Source organism: Topomyia yanbarensis, chromosome 3 (assembly GCF_030247195.1).
Source record: "Topomyia yanbarensis strain Yona2022 chromosome 3, ASM3024719v1, whole genome shotgun sequence".
Taxonomy (NCBI): domain Eukaryota; kingdom Metazoa; phylum Arthropoda; class Insecta; order Diptera; family Culicidae; genus Topomyia; species Topomyia yanbarensis.
Genome location: NC_080672.1, coordinates 95,937,669 through 95,953,706, shown reverse-complemented (window position 1 = coordinate 95,953,706; position 16,038 = coordinate 95,937,669). Strand labels below are relative to the sequence as shown.

The 16,038-nt window shown below is 41.3% G+C and overlaps 1 protein-coding gene across 2 annotated transcripts in view; it reads right to left on the bottom strand.

Annotated features, from left to right (window-relative positions):
• LOC131693204 (uncharacterized) overlaps positions 1–16,038 on the bottom strand; it is a 422,811-nt gene that overhangs the window by 205,733 nt on the left and 201,040 nt on the right. The gene's annotated exons all lie outside the window — the stretch shown is intronic.

Genomic DNA, 16,038 nt, shown 5'->3' with positions numbered 1-16,038 from the left:
CCAACCTGGCCCGGCAGACCCTTAGTGACAGGGCGGCTTAGCTGGTTCCTACACAAATTTGAATTCGCGAATAGTTAAAGTAAAGAACAATTACTTCACTGAAGCCTGCTTAGCTAGTATACTGCCAAGGGTTGCTTTGTCAGGAGGGAATCGGATTTAATGTTTCCGCCGGTCGGGACAACAAAGGACTTGTTCTCTCGGTGTAATTGTTGTCTGCTTCGACACGGGTATTTACTTGCATGCTTATTTTTCCCTAGGGAGCAAGGTTAACCGCAGAATTTATACATTTGGTGCACATACCAACTTAAAATTGAGTCAAGTTTTTCGTATTTTGAATTCTCCTCGTCCGGAGCTCACAGCTGACTGAGTAGCTAGCTAAACGCTCAATCTCAATATGACCCGATCGGAAACATATAACAGAAAGATTTCGAAGCTGTATATCGCCTTATTACTTCTTATAATTTTCCGATATTTAAACTACTAACGGGACCAAACTCATAATATAGCTACGAAAATGGCATTCAGTTATAATTTTGTTATTGCATTCTGATCCGGGACTCGACTCTAATAGAAAATCGTCTCAGGAATTCAATAGTGCATTTCGATTTGAGTATTTAAAAAGTTTCCAATGAAATAAATAAAACTATGTTGTTTAACGCTGACTTATTTACACTCAGAGTGTCACCTCTTTATCGGTAAAAGCGTGTTGAAGGATCTCATGTAGTACAACTGCCGTAGAATTTTATCGAGTTTTCAAAAATCATAGTGTCATCTTGCGCCACTTTGCGCCGAAGGTTGATGCTTGGTCATTCGTAAATTATTTTTTTTTCGTGGAGACGCATGGTATTTTTGATTTCATGAGGTTTTGCATTATCATTCATCGGTGGATTTCTTTTTCTGAACGCTGCTTGTAAATTCAGAGCGATTTCCTTGATACAAATATAAGTATGCCTTAACCGTCTTGCTCATATGACTCGTGTTTCTACATTTTCACAGTTATCTACAGTATAGAAAAAATCATAAATGAGATTTTCACGAAAATTTCTCCAACGGAATATTGCATAGAAGAGACAATACTGTTCAACTGGAGCTGTGCAGTTAGGGTCTCGGAAGGGCTACCTGTCAGAATCACTCACTACAATTGCAGACGAGACGGAAAATGTCTTCCACTAAAACACTGCTTGAAGCCAACTGCAGCGTGATCCTAAATGTGATATTCATTTTATGGTTCAATTATGTGCGTGCGGAGGGGCTTCAATATCGAGTGCATCATCGCGAAGAACTCGAGCGTTTGTGCGTTAACGTGTTCGATTGTGTGGGCGTTTCTATGTAGCGCGTACTAGCGTATATGTAACTTCGCGTCTATTAATTCGATTTTATAACCATGTGTCCATTCGCATATTCGCGTGTGTCCTTGGGTGATCCCGCACGGTCCGTGAATATCATTCTTAATTTTCGGTGTATGGTGCAAATTCTTGTAGAGAGTGAGTTCTTCCACATCACTAGAGTTCCTGGTCATGTCGCCATAAAACGTGCTGTCTTGTGGATATGAGCGTCATTTTTATTGGTTCAATTGAGGTCATGGACCTAGACTGTTGGGGCCCAGAATGGGGACTTCTGGACGTAACCGATTGAAGATCGCGCGAACACGGGCGTTTATAGGTTCACTTTTGAGACCGTGGTTGTAAATTTATAAGTGCTAAAAGTTCACTTAGTCACCGGGTGTTATCCTGTTTACGAGATCGCGGGCGTATGTGTGCGTAGATGATCGCGAAGGGCTCGAGCGTTTGTATGTTAACGTGTTAGTCGCTTGCACTAGCGTGTATGTAACTGTGTGTGGATAAATTAGATTTTATAACCGTATGGCCAATCGCGTATTTGCGTGTATTCTTTAACCCATTATAACCCATCTATGTTAAAACTTTTGGAAATGTATAAAATACTTCGTGAGCCCTCATATTATGCCGAATTAAGTATGGGAAAAAATAAAATAACCAGTTTGGAATGTTTTGTTGCGAAAAAAAAACTAACGTATGAAATTTTATACAAATTAAAAAATTATTGCAGAGAAAATTCGGCTTATATCCTTATATTTAGCATAAAATCGAATAATATCGGCGAGTTTTTTTGAATGATATTAACACTTCTCTCCTCTCTCGTGCCGTTTTGTCTCGTGATTGGTTCGTTGCATCAAACCATCTTCCGCTCAAACTATGTAATTATTTTGAGAAAAAGAACATTTTCTTACGAGAATTTACATAAAAAATTCTGATTAGAACCAGGCATGATTTGCAACGTATTAAGCATTTGTTAGCCTTGAATGCACTGATTCAACATTAAAGACATCCTAAAGAGGCAATAATTTTGCCTTAGGAAAAAAAAGATATCAACTTTGACATTCGAAAACACAATGGAATTTTATTTACAAAATTATTATTGAGCATACACATTATAAATTATAGAGTATTAATTAACGTTCACAGAAGACAAGGAGTTCGAACACGTCTTTATTGTATAACAAGTTTGATCCAGAAATGTGGTGTTTTTGCGTATGAAATTTCATACGTTGGGTCATAATGGGTTAATGATTGCGCGCGGACCGTGAATCTGATACTAAATTTTTAGTGCTTAGTACTAGACCGGCAACAATTTTGACTTTTTTTTGGAACACTGCTAATTCAAATGGTAATTGGATGCATAGATCATAGGCTGAATATGAACTTTTTCCAATAGCTCTAGTTTACCCACAAGAGGTTTCAAGTTTCTATAGTAATATATATGGAATCTCGGAAATAAAAACTTAAAATCAAAAAAAAACTCCACAGTAACTCTGCATGCCTCAAAACTTATGGTCGCGTAGCTTATTTTATAACGAACAACTTTGTTGAAGATTGCATATTGATTAGAGATTCCCCGATAAAGTTATTTAACTTTGAAGACCAACCCATTTTTTTTTTGAAAATTCCTATTTTAAGCATGTGCGAGAAAGAGAGGCAACACATAACTTTATATGACAATATATTTTACTGCAAAATCGGATCAATTTGCAGTTTTCGGCAATGTTGATCCTTACACCTTAAGCTATTTAGCTGTAGATTTTGAGATGCACAAGATGACACTGGCATTTTGTACTGAATTTATTGTTTCTGTTGTCTATTTTTCATATATATTCACATACAAACTTCAAAATTCTTGAGAGTGAAGTAGAGTTTTCGGAAAAAAGCTCATACTTGATAAATGCTATGTGAAGTCAATTACCCTTTAGATTTAGCAGTGTTCCGAAAAAAGACAAAATTGTTGCTGGTCTAGTATAGTACACATGTTAGAAGAGAGCAAGTTTCTCCATATCATTAGAGTTCCCGATCATGTCGCCAGGGAATGTGTTGTCTAGTGAATATGAGTGTAATTTTCTTGTTTTTTTCACCTGAAGGCATTAGTATGGGCTGCTATTATCGAGAGTAGAGACTCCCGGACGTGACCGATTCATGATCGTGCGAGCGGTGGGTTAGTTCTTGGGACCGCGTTTGTAAGCTTATAGGTGCTGAAAAGTTCATTGAATCATCGGGGTATTTAACGTTTGCGATATAAGGCAGGCGTTAGTATGTCTGGATGATTGCAATTGTATGCTCGTGTTTGTGACCAGATTTGCGTTATCGTGAGGGCCACGAGCGTTTGTACGTGTGGAATGTGATAGATTGTGAGTGTTGTGCACACCCCTCGTGTGGCAACGCACCTAGTAACCAGTCATCTTAACTTAAGGAACAAAAATGACGGACGACGAATGTCATCGGTCGGAAGAGGAAACGCCAGAGTGGTGAACGTCATCTGAATTCATTCTTTCTAATTTGCTTCTGGAGATAGAACTAAATTATTTTTTTTATAGTATTAATTTATAAAAATTATCAATTGGCACGTGTGTAGTACCGCTATAACTGACATTTCAGGTAATACTAACCGTGAATAGAATTGAACCCTTGCATAACTACAGATTATTACGAAACTCTAGGAACACCGCCGAGTGAGGTTAGAGTAACGTGAGGCTTTGATAAAACACACTAGTTCGATTTTAGATTAAGGTAATTGTTAATTCAACAAACTAAAAATGTAAAAGGCTTATGAATTTTCTATGCGTAGGACGTTGATCAGGTTACTAAAGGCTTCTCCCGTTCCGGATAACGAAACGGAAAACCTACAAAACGTGAGTTCTTCACATGTGTGATGAATACTTATATTTAAAAAGTATATCATTATTTATAGGAAATTTTAATTCGGCTATCGAATAAACGAGTTCAGAATTCCGGAAACTGTTTTCTTGTTGCTGGCGCAACATTTTAAAATTTCGTTTTCCGGACAAGCCGTAACCAAAATGCCAGGAAAAAAGCCATGTCCCCCTCCGGATCAAAGCTGTGCTCTCTGCAACTCGCCGGACAACAGTTTGATGGTCAGCTGCGATGAATGTCTTATGTGGTACCACTTCAACTGCGTTGGTGTAACTCATGACATCGCGAATCATGACTGGAGATGCCCGAAATGCCTACCGACGGATGATCACCCCGATGCAGATCAAGTGAATCCTGCATCCGGCTCGTCGCACTCGTCGCTTTCAGCTTCTGACAACCAGGCCGGCGCTCCAACACCGCTCTTGCCAATAGAACTGCAGTTGCAGCTGCTCGAGGAAGAACATGCGCTTGAGAGAAAATTCCTCCAAAAGAAGTACCAACTAATGCTGACGGCTGGATCGACGGCTCCGCGTGCCGATATTACAGCCTTGCACCCGAAACATCAATCCTCTCCTTTGTTGTTACCTCGTGTGCGTCCAAATGCTACAGAGCTTCATTCTGAGGATCACTTGCTTGAAACAGCCGCCGCGAATGAAACAGCATTGCTCAACCAAAGCCAAATTGCCGCGCGTCACGCTGTTTCTAAGGAACTGCCAGTATACAGCGGAAACCCCGAGGAGTGGACACTGTTTTTTGCGACCTTTGAGAACACAACTCGATTGTGCGGGTATAGTCCTGAAGAAAACATGACCCGGTTGCAGCGATGCCTCAAAGGCAAAGCACAAGAGGCCGTCAGATGCCAACTTTTGCATCCTTCGAACCTAGGTAAAGTAATATCAACACTCAAGATGTTATATGGTCGACCAGAGATCATTGTCTATTCGCTGATGCAGAAGATCAATCAATTACCACCCCCGAGAGCGGATAAGTTAAACTCGATAGTCGAGTTCGCCCTAGCGGTGCGCAATATGGTGGCTACAGTGCAGGCTTGCAACTTAGAAGAACATCTTTACAATATATCGTTCCTACAAAGTCTTGTAGATCGGCTTCCACCGATGATCAAGCTCACTTGGGCAACACATCGCCAAAATCTGCAACGAGTTATACTTACCGAGTTCAGCGACTGGTTGTATGCTCTCGCTGAAGCAGCCAGCATCGTGACGATACCATCGGTTACGAGTGCCACTGATTACAATTCTCGACGTGGAAGAAAGGATGACGGATTCATAATTGCTCATTCCGTTACCGCACCCAGACCATGTGAGTCCGTTAGCGCTGGATGCACCATCTGTCAAGGAAATTGTGTTTCAGTTGACAATTGTAAAGAGTTTCTGAGCCTAGACCATTCCTCTCGGTGGGCTCTTCTGCGGGATCAAAAGTTGTGTCGTTGTTGCCTACGATCTCACAGAGGATTATGTAAATTCAGCAAATCATGTGGGATAAATGACTGCCCCTACAAGCATCACCGTCTGCTTCATAACGACGCCAAAGACAAACTCAGTGGTAGCCAGCTAGCTCAAACCCAAGCAATCACACACGACCCCAGCAATATTAGTTCCAATGACTTCGTTTGTAACACACACAGCGGGAATGGAAAATCCGTGCTATTCAAATACATTCCCGTGACACTGCATAATCAGGGATTGTCTGTAAGCACTCATGCCTTTGTAGATTGCGGATCTTCACTGACCTTGTTAGAGGAAACCATAGCGGCTGAGTTGAAGCTTCAAGGAGAAAAGCATCCCCTATGCTTGCGTTGGACTTCCGATACTTGCCGCTATGAAGATTCAGCAACCAAAATAACTGTGGACATATCGGGCTCGCATAACCCAGATAGCAGATACCGCCTATCCGACGTCTATACAGTGAAGGAGCTAAAACTGCCAGCTCAGTCACTGTCGGTTGAGAAGCTCTCCGAGCAACATACTTACCTGAAGGGAATACCAGTGGATTCATACATCGACGTTCAACCTCGAATTCTTATTGGTATAAACAACATTCGTGTAGTACATCCGCTAGACAGTCGTGAGGGGAACGAACATGAACCGATAGCTACAAAACGCGCCTTGGATGGATGATTTACGGTACCAGTTTAAAACACAACACCGCATCCGGGCATCCAAGTAGCTATCATATATGTTCTCACTCCTACGGCGAAAATCTCTCGAAGGACGATGATCTTAACACTGCGGTGAAAAATTACTTTACTCTCGAAAGTTTTGGAGTCGCAAAGCCGGAAAGAACACTACTTTCTACGGCAGACGAACGAGCTTTGAAGAGTCTGCGTTCTACTACAAGTTTTAATAACGGTCGCTACCAAACCGGCCTCTTATGGAAGTATGATGACGTTCGGTTTCCAGACAGCAGATCAATGGCAGTGCGGCGACATAATTGCTTGATGAAAAGAATGCAACGCGAACCTGAATTGGCAAGCACACTACGAACGAAGATGGCTGATTATTTAAAGAAAGGATACATTCGCAAGCTTACACCAGATGAATACATGATGCCCAAGGACCGTGTATGGTACTTACCAATATTCCCGGTGTTCAACCTAAATAAACCGGGCAAGGTACGCATCGTGTGGGATGCTGCGGCAACTATAGGTGGCGTTTCATTAAACTCAGTCCTCGTAAAGGGACCCGACATGCTGACATCCCTACCGTCAGTACTGTATAAATTTCGAGAACGGCGAGTGGCGATATGTGGTGATATCCGCGAAATGTACCACCAAGTGGTGATAAACGACTCCGATCAACACTGCCAAAGATTCATATGGTGCGACGATGTAGAGACAGAAAAACCCAGTGATTACGTCATGAAAGTAATGACATTCGGGGCTACATGCTCTCCCAGCAGTGCTCAATTCATCATGAACGAGAACGCGTCACGTTTTGAACAGCAACATCCAATTGCAGTGGATGTTATCAGACGACGACACTATGTTGATGGCATGTTGGCGAGTTTTGATACCGAGGAAGAGGCAATTGACGTAGTAACAAACGTTCGCTTTATCCATCAGCAAGGTGGGTTTGAGATGCGAAATTGGATGTCGAACTCATTATCAGTTCTGAAAGCAGTCGATGGTGGACCAAATCCTGAGAAGAACCTGGATATTAATCCCGACATTTGTTTCGAGAAAGTTCTAGGGATGTGGTGGGGTACTACTAACGATGTGTTTCGATATAAACTATCTACAGACCGTAACCGGGAACTGCTATTTGGAGAGAAGCGACCAACAAAGCGTGAAGTCCTAAGAACTTTGATGTGCATCTACGATCCTCTTGGTCTTATAGCGAATTATACGATGTTCTTGAAGACACTGCTTCAAGAAATTTGGAGAGCCGGTACAGGTTGGGACGAACTGATTGGAGACAGGGAACTGGAAAAGTGGAATATGTGGTTGCGCGTTCTACCCCAAGTCGAGCCGGTACGAGTTCCTAGATGTTATCATCCATTCAATACCAACTGTAACCGACGAAATATCGAGCTACATACCTTTGTAGACGCTAGCGAAACTGGGTTCGCTGCTGTATCGTATTTCCGGTTCGAGGAGGATGATCAGATACACTGCGCTCTTGTGGGAGCCAAAACTCGAGTAGCGCCACTAAAATTTGTTTCAATCCCTCGTCTCGAGCTTCAAGCGGCAGTTATCGGAGCACGACTGGCTCTGAATATTCAACAAAATCACACCTTTCAAATTTCTCGTCGTTTTTTCTGGACCGATGCACGTGATGTCATGTGCTGGCTTAATTCCGATCATCGGCGATACTCGCAATTCGTTGCCTTCCGCGTTGGGGAAATATTAGAATCCACTGACATTTCAGAGTGGAGATGGTTATCTGGAAAGTTAAACGTAGCTGATGAAGCCACGAAATGGCAGCGATTGCCGGATCTGACGAACAACAGTCGGTGGTTTAACGCACCATCTTTTCTTTGGAGTGCACACAACGGATGGCCGGTGTCATCATTCAATGTCGAGAAAACAACTGAAGAGATTCGACCAAACCTTTTACACCATGCCGAAAGTCCGATTACCGACATCTTGCAGCCAGAAAACTTTTCGAGCTGGAAACATCTGGTGCGGCTAACAGCTTATGTACGGCGATTCCCGACAAACGCTAGGCGCAAACAAGCAGGAGGAATTCCCGTTACAGGTCCTCTTACGCGGGATGAAATGGCACAAGCACAAAGGTTCCATGTGAAGCGAGCTCAAGAAATGTCTTACGGTGCTGAGATTAAGATTCTGATGGTGACGATCAGTGCTACAGTTAAAAAGACCTTACCCAAACAAAGTGCGCTCTTCAAAGTTTGTCCGTTCATGGATAACGATGGTGTTATGCGCATTCACAGTCGTATTGATGAAAGCGATTTCGCTGGGAAATATACGAACTATCCCATTGTTCTACCACGTGACCACCCTGTCACGAAACTAATCCTCCAAGAAATTCACCAACGTTATCATCACCAATGTCAAAAAACATTCATCAATGAAGTTAGCAGGAAGTACTACATTCCTCGCGTGCACGTTGTATGCTGGAGAATTCGACGAGAATGTCAACGCTGTAAGATTCGATCTGCGAAGCCAAACCCACCAGCTATGGGAAATCTACCAAAAGCCCGTTTGGCAGCATATATTCGTCCGTTTTCCTACACGGGCGTGGACTACTTCGGCCCCATGACCGTAGTAGTTGGTCGTCGATCAGAGAAACGATGGGGAGTCTTAATGACCTGCCTAACAACTCGAGCAATTCACATCGAAATAGCTCACTCGCTGTCAGCGGATTCATGCATAATGGCTCTGCGAAATTGCATATCGCGAAGAGGAACTCCCGTGCAAATTATTAGCGATCGCGGCACGAACTTTATAGGGGCCGATAAAGAGTTGAAAAAAGCACTAGCTGATTTAGACCAGAACAAGATGGTCGCAGAGTTCACAACACCTGAAACCTCCTGGACGTTTAATCCACCAGCGTCCCCACACATGGGTGGCTGCTGGGAGCAACTAATCCAATCAGTAAAAAAGGTTCTAGCAGAAATTCGTCCATCGCGCTTTCCCACAGACGAGGTGCTGAGAAACGCTTTATTGGAGGTTGAAAACATCATTAACAGCAGGCCGCTTACACATGTTCCGATTGATCACGAGTCGTCGCCGGCATTAACACCTAATCATTTTCTTATCGGTTCCTCTAATGGGTCGAAACCACTTGTTCCTTATGACGATAGTACCACGGCTCTACGACAGACCTGGAAGGTGTCTCAAATGATAGCAAATATGTTCTGGAAACGCTGGCTATTAGATTACTTACCTACAATAACTCGCAGAACTAAATGGTTTCTACCGACGAAGCCAATTACGGTTGGGGATATTGTAATCATAGTCGATCCCAACTCACCCAGAAACTGCTGGCCGAAAGGCAGAGTTGTGGCAGTAAAACCGTCAAAAGACGGTCAAGTGCGCTCAGCGACAGTTCAGACAACATCAGGACTATATGAAAGACCGGCGGTGAAGTTGGCAGTGCTGGACGTCAGTGCAAATTTAAGTACCCGGACCCAGGGTCCAACTACTGGTGGGGATTGTTGTGCACACCCCTCGTGTGGCAACGCACCTAGTAACCAGTCATCTTAACTTAACGAACAAAAATGACGGACGACGAATGTCATCGGTCGGAAGAGGAAACGCCAGAGTGGTGAACGTCATCTGAATTCATTCTTTCTAATTTGCTTCTGGAGATAGAACTAAATTATTTTTTTTATAGTATTAATTTATAAAAATTATCAATTGGCACGTGTGTAGTACCGCTATAACTGACATTTCAGGTAATACTAACCGTGAATAGAATTGAACCCTTGCATAACTACAGATTATTACGAAACTCTAGGAACACCGCCGAGTGAGGTTAGAGTAACGTGAGGCTTTGATAAAACACACTAGTTCGATTTTAGATTAAGGTAATTGTTAATTCAACAAACTAAAAATGTAAAAGGCTTATGAATTTTCTATGCGTAGGACGTTGATCAGGTTACTAAAGGCTTCTCCCGTTCCGGATAACGAAACGGAAAACCTACAAAACGTGAGTTCTTCACATGTGTGATGAATACTTATATTTAAAAAGAATATCATTATTTATAGGAAATTTTAATTCGGCTATCGAATAAACGAGTTCAGAATTCCTGAAACTGTTTTCTTGTTGCTGGCGCAACAGTGAGTGTTTTTGAGAGAATATGCAAATGATTGTGTTAGTTAGTATTCACAAGAATCTAATTAAAGATACAGTAATAAAAGGAAGCATGCCGAATAAAGAAAAAGCATGCAAAGAAATTAATTAGAAGTGTATAAATTAAGTGATATTTTGTTTTGGTTTACATGAGTAGTGGAAAAGCAAGCTACTATAAGTACAACAAAAACAGACTAATCAACACATGTAACTTGCAATCAAACTACTTTAACTCGTCTAAATGCCAACAAATGATATTTATTTAGCATTAACGACAATTGCATTCTGCTAGAATATTATCACGCTATGCTGACCGGGAATAAATGATTCACGTGCGTCGGTAAGCAATCCTCTGAAGATGGTTTAACTTTGATTGAGTTGTCATGACTTCTCCCTTCTACCACCAAACAAAGCAGCCGTATGGCAGTATTGATCTTACAATTGTTGTGAAGATCCACTGAATGTACTTGGGTTTGAGTTCCCAAGATTTTCCGAAATGCCATCTACATTGACCGAAGGCCATGCAAGCTTCCTTGATTCCGTATGAGCTGACCAATTCAGTTGTGAGTCAAGAATTAACCCAATGCACCTTAGTGCGACAATAATTTCAGAGTAAAAAAACTGCAACGGACGAGCTTCGGCTGTAATCCCACGTTGCATGAAAATCACCACTGATGTTTTGTTTGGATTAACTGATAGTCCAACATTATTGCTCAACAACACATAAGGCAAACCAAAAAGTGTGTCAATGCAAATACCGGTGATCATTATATAATAAACATCGGCCAAACCATATGTCGGAAGCCCAAATTCATTAAGTATTTCCACCAAGCCATCGGCGACAAAGTTTCATAATAGTGGTGCCAGCACACCACCTTGAGGACATTCGCAGACATTCAGTTGCCTTATCTCTTCTTGTCTGAACGTTGAGCACAGATGTCGGTTGCAAAGCATTGCGTGTATCCTCTTCTCTGCCAGTTCGTGCAAATGTTGGTCGATTTCCTACCTTAAGAGGGTCATCTTATATAATTGTGCAAAAACTACCTAATGTATGAACTTTTGAAGAAGTAAAATGACTAAGACACGTGCGCTATTCTGCAAAACATTTACTAAGGTTTCATCTATAAAATCAAAATTTTCGAGCGACGATTTTGAAGATTACATTCCATAGAGGCGCCTCAAACTAAAAACATGAAAAAATCGTTATAGAAACAAAATGGCCGCCACTTGAAAATAAAATATCATTTGTTCGCATGGTTTTTCCACTTTGGCCGGCTGTAAAAATCGTTGATGAACAAAATATTGCGATTTTGTAGGTTACAGCGCCGGAGAAGTTGATTGGTTGAATGCGTTGCGTTGCGTTGCGTAAGCACAGTATACTTCGTAGATTGCAGACTGATGACTCTCATTTCCAGCCAGACTACTTGAGGAACATTGTTTGGGAATAACAATTGATCCAGTCCAAGCGAGAATTTCGCCTGAGAACCACCATTGCTGGCCACGACCATCTTTACCGTAACTTGGGATATGAGAAAGGAAGTGTTGATGTGGTACTTACTTAACGGAAGGACTCAGTGACACTCCCATAAGTACCACGGATTGGGTAGTGGATGGGTTGTTAGTCAGGATTCGCCTCAAGCAAGCGATGCGACTGAGAATATATTTTCATGCATAAGGAGTTTGAATACTTTATTGACTGTAGGATCCGTAGATGTTCTAGATGCGAAGGCGTTTAGCTCTAGGTAACCGTTGATCGAGTTCATTAAAAACAACTTGAACTCCGAACAGCCGGCTGTCGGGAGTGTTGTCGGCTATATAAAATGTACCATAAATAATGAGTTTAAAGCGGCGCGTTAATCTACATAAATTTCAGCAAATTGGAAAAGTGGTATTGTGGGCCATTCATAAATTATGTCACGCAAAGATTGCCCAATACTAACTCTCTTATATTCCCGCCTTTTATATCCCCTTTGTCTAATACGAACCAAATGATGTTTTACATTTCTTATAAAAGAAATATAGAGAATTCGCTCAAACTTTCAAGATTTTTTCCGAGGCCCGGAGGGCCGAGTCCCATATACCAATCGACTCAGATCGACGATCCGGGACAATGTCTGTGCGTGTGTGTGTGTATGTAACGGACAAATTCTCATTCGTGTTTCTCAGCGCTTTTTGCAGTTTTTTTGAATTATCTGCCGAAATTGACAATATAGATTAATAATTTATGTTTTTAGACAGCTTTAAAGAATACCTTTCGCTATAGATTGTTGAAATCGGACTATTATCAAAAGAGACGGAGAAGTTGTTTGGTTGAATGGTTCAAAAACGAGAATGCCCGCAGATTCGAAAAATCTTGTTTCGAGAAAACACGTGTCAATGTTTGAAAACAGTTTTTCGTGTACAATTTAAGTTAGTCGATGTATTTGTCTAAGAATAAGTGAATTTATAGGTTTCTAAGGACATTAAACACGAATTTGAGGTTAGATTTGGAAAATTCAAAATGGCGGATCCAATATGGCGAACTTAAAAAAGAAAATATTTATCAATTTGAATAAAACTTTGTACATATAGGTTGTTGGGGTCAATGAACAATGAATTTGACTATATGGACTAAAAGTGAAATATTTATTAATATCAATGAAACTTTGAATGTAAGGACATTTGGGTCACTGAGCGGCCAAAAGTGATCTTGAATAATGTTCATGAAATTTTGATCAAAACAAGTATTTTCGAGTAGCATGAACAAAATTTTAGGACGAACTTGTTTGTGAGCGTTCGTCAACGCTCAGGACATAAGTCCGTTCAAAGCCATGTAGTGATGGAACTAATTCACGGATCGAAAAAAAACATGTAACCATAATTTTCTAGATATTTTGAGCCTTCGATTTATAAAAAAATCGATTCATTGAAAAAAAAATAGGAGATTAAAAAAGAAGAGTATGCGCAGATTTGCACTACTTAACTATCCCATCAATTCTGTCTCTCTCAAATTGATATCTGAGCTACCCAAATAATGTGGCGGACATTTGCATCAACAACAATTATGAGTGGAAACCCATTACTGCCACTGTATGATACAACCCTTTCGAATTCATCAGAATGTGATGTTTCATTATGCGGCCAATATGCAAAACAATAAACGTTTTTCTTGTTTATGTTATCAACTGACATATTGCCCGCGACAGCACAAATATCGCGAGTTCTGAGGTCGGTTATAAGACATGCGTCAATAGGACTATTCGCAAGTATACATGCACGAGGTATTTCACATGGATTTGTCATGCCATTTTTGTTGAAAGTTACGAAGACGGGGTTAAGTAGCTTTCCAACATAGAAGTTTTCTTCATGGAAATGCGGCTTTTGAACCAAAGCTATGGAAATTTTTCCTACGCAAAGCAAGATAGGCTCATAGTTGCTGTAAGTTTATGCTGGAGATAAATTTGTGCTACTCAAACCATACTCGATCACAGCACTACACATTTCCTCATCATAACTTCTTGTACAGCAACTAGAAGATATCAAACACGTTGGTTTTTAATCACTTATAGCGGACCCCGAAATGGATATTAAAGACATTATCATCATTTGGCTCCCACAATTTACGAAGAAACCAACGTCAGAGATTCGCGTCCTCGGCAAGGAGAAACATCTAGACTTCAGAGCTCCTGTTTTCAGCCGCTTCTTACGACATGGGACCAGGAACCCAGTGGATCAATTCTTGGTTGAGATACTTCAACCCGTCGAATGCCACACGGCCCCTAGGCTGGTTTAGTCCGAAGAAAGACAATAGACTGCTATCAACCTTCTAGTGGACGACCGCTACAGCTGTTGTTAGTCGCCTCTTACGCCATGGGAACAGAAACCCAGTGGGTCAAATCATTGATTTGCGAGAGATTAACAAAAGAACGTTTTGTTATCAAAGTGAAATACCTGCTCAGCCAGTTAGTGTCAGTGGAAAGTTTTACAACTTTTGCTGTATACACATATCTATGCGAAATTCTTTAAATCTCTAAAACTGAAGTCTTTCTTCAAGGATATAGTAATTTGCATTGCTTACTGGTTTTATTGTCTTAGAGATATACAGACACGCAAAACAGAGAATCCGCCAATAAATGGCCAAAAGCTTCGAATCCAAGCATTTTATACTCGAACCTGACTCGATATCGCCGAATAACAACAAGAACGTTCCATTTGAGCCAATATGTTTCGATTCCTGTTGGCGGAGTTCTAATTAGCATCACCAACCAAATCAACTATACCAACAAAGGAACCCGTTATTTCAAGCATCTTCAATCTACGATCCGTTGAAATTAAAGTTGAAACACAGACGACGACATGGTTCTTAAAATGGTGTATTTTTTTACTTATTTCGATAACTACAACCTTCCCCGTGAAAGACAAACTTTTATTCTGTTATAGAAGGCGAGGCACTTCATAACGGGAACGGTCCAGTTCGTTTTTATTGCGAAACTAAAATGTCAGTGGAGTCGAATTGAATTGCACCGAAGACGGTGGATGGGAAGGGGTGCAAAATTGAGCTTTCTCTCCCTCCCCACAGCGAGTGCAATCTTCAACAGGGGAAAAAAAACAACATAATTCCACCCCTCCACCAACGCAACCATGATACCAACTCTTGGCTTGTCAGTTACGCAACTTAAGAACTTCATCAATTCCGCTATCCTGAGCGATAGCAGTGTAGCAACAGCAACAGCAACAGAAAAATAATACAACCTTCTGCTGCACAGTGGTATGACTCGGTTTAAACGATGGTCAAAACCAAAAGTCCAGCGAACAGCCGAAAGGCTAGAGAGAGCTGATTCAAAAGGAAACGAAAGATTAGATGCTCAAGCTTTTGACCACTAATCGGGCTCTCACTTTGTGCGCTCATAGCTGACTTTGAGCCATGAACTAAAGTGCTTTTTATGATAACGAAAACTTTCCTTCGCAGCATCGTATTTTGCGAAACAATTCCCGGCTGATAAAAAAAAGAAATCAACAAGTTAAATCACGCTAGAAAGTGAATCGACGGATTCGTGATCCTTAGAGAACTCAGTGTATAAAAACAACACATCAACAGCCGAACTTGTCCTATTCCCGCCAAAGCGTTGCTGCCTCCGGATGTTAGAAGATACCTTTAAAAAATATAGCAAAGTAAAGATATTTTAGCAAACGATAAGAACTTCGTTACGTTTCGTTGATTGAGGTTCTCCGGAGGAACTCGTCGTGTCGTTTCCACTGGTTGCCCCAAAACCGAAACCGGTCAGCATTCGCATCGTACATCCTTCCGTATGTACTACGGTGGTGTTCCCTGTCTGTCTGACAGTCAGTCAGTCCGTCAGTCATAGTGTCGAGCTTTCCCTTCCCCTTCGACTGCCCTTTCTCCTATTCCCGAAGTGAATGCTTTCTGGAAGATAAATCTCGAATCTGCCGAAAAAGGAGAGGAAACTTTTTCTATTAGGATTCCTGAACTCTGAGGGCGAGTCAGGGCGAGAAAAAAAGAATGTTACTCTGAAGCACAGTTTTTAAGTGCGATTTTTCCT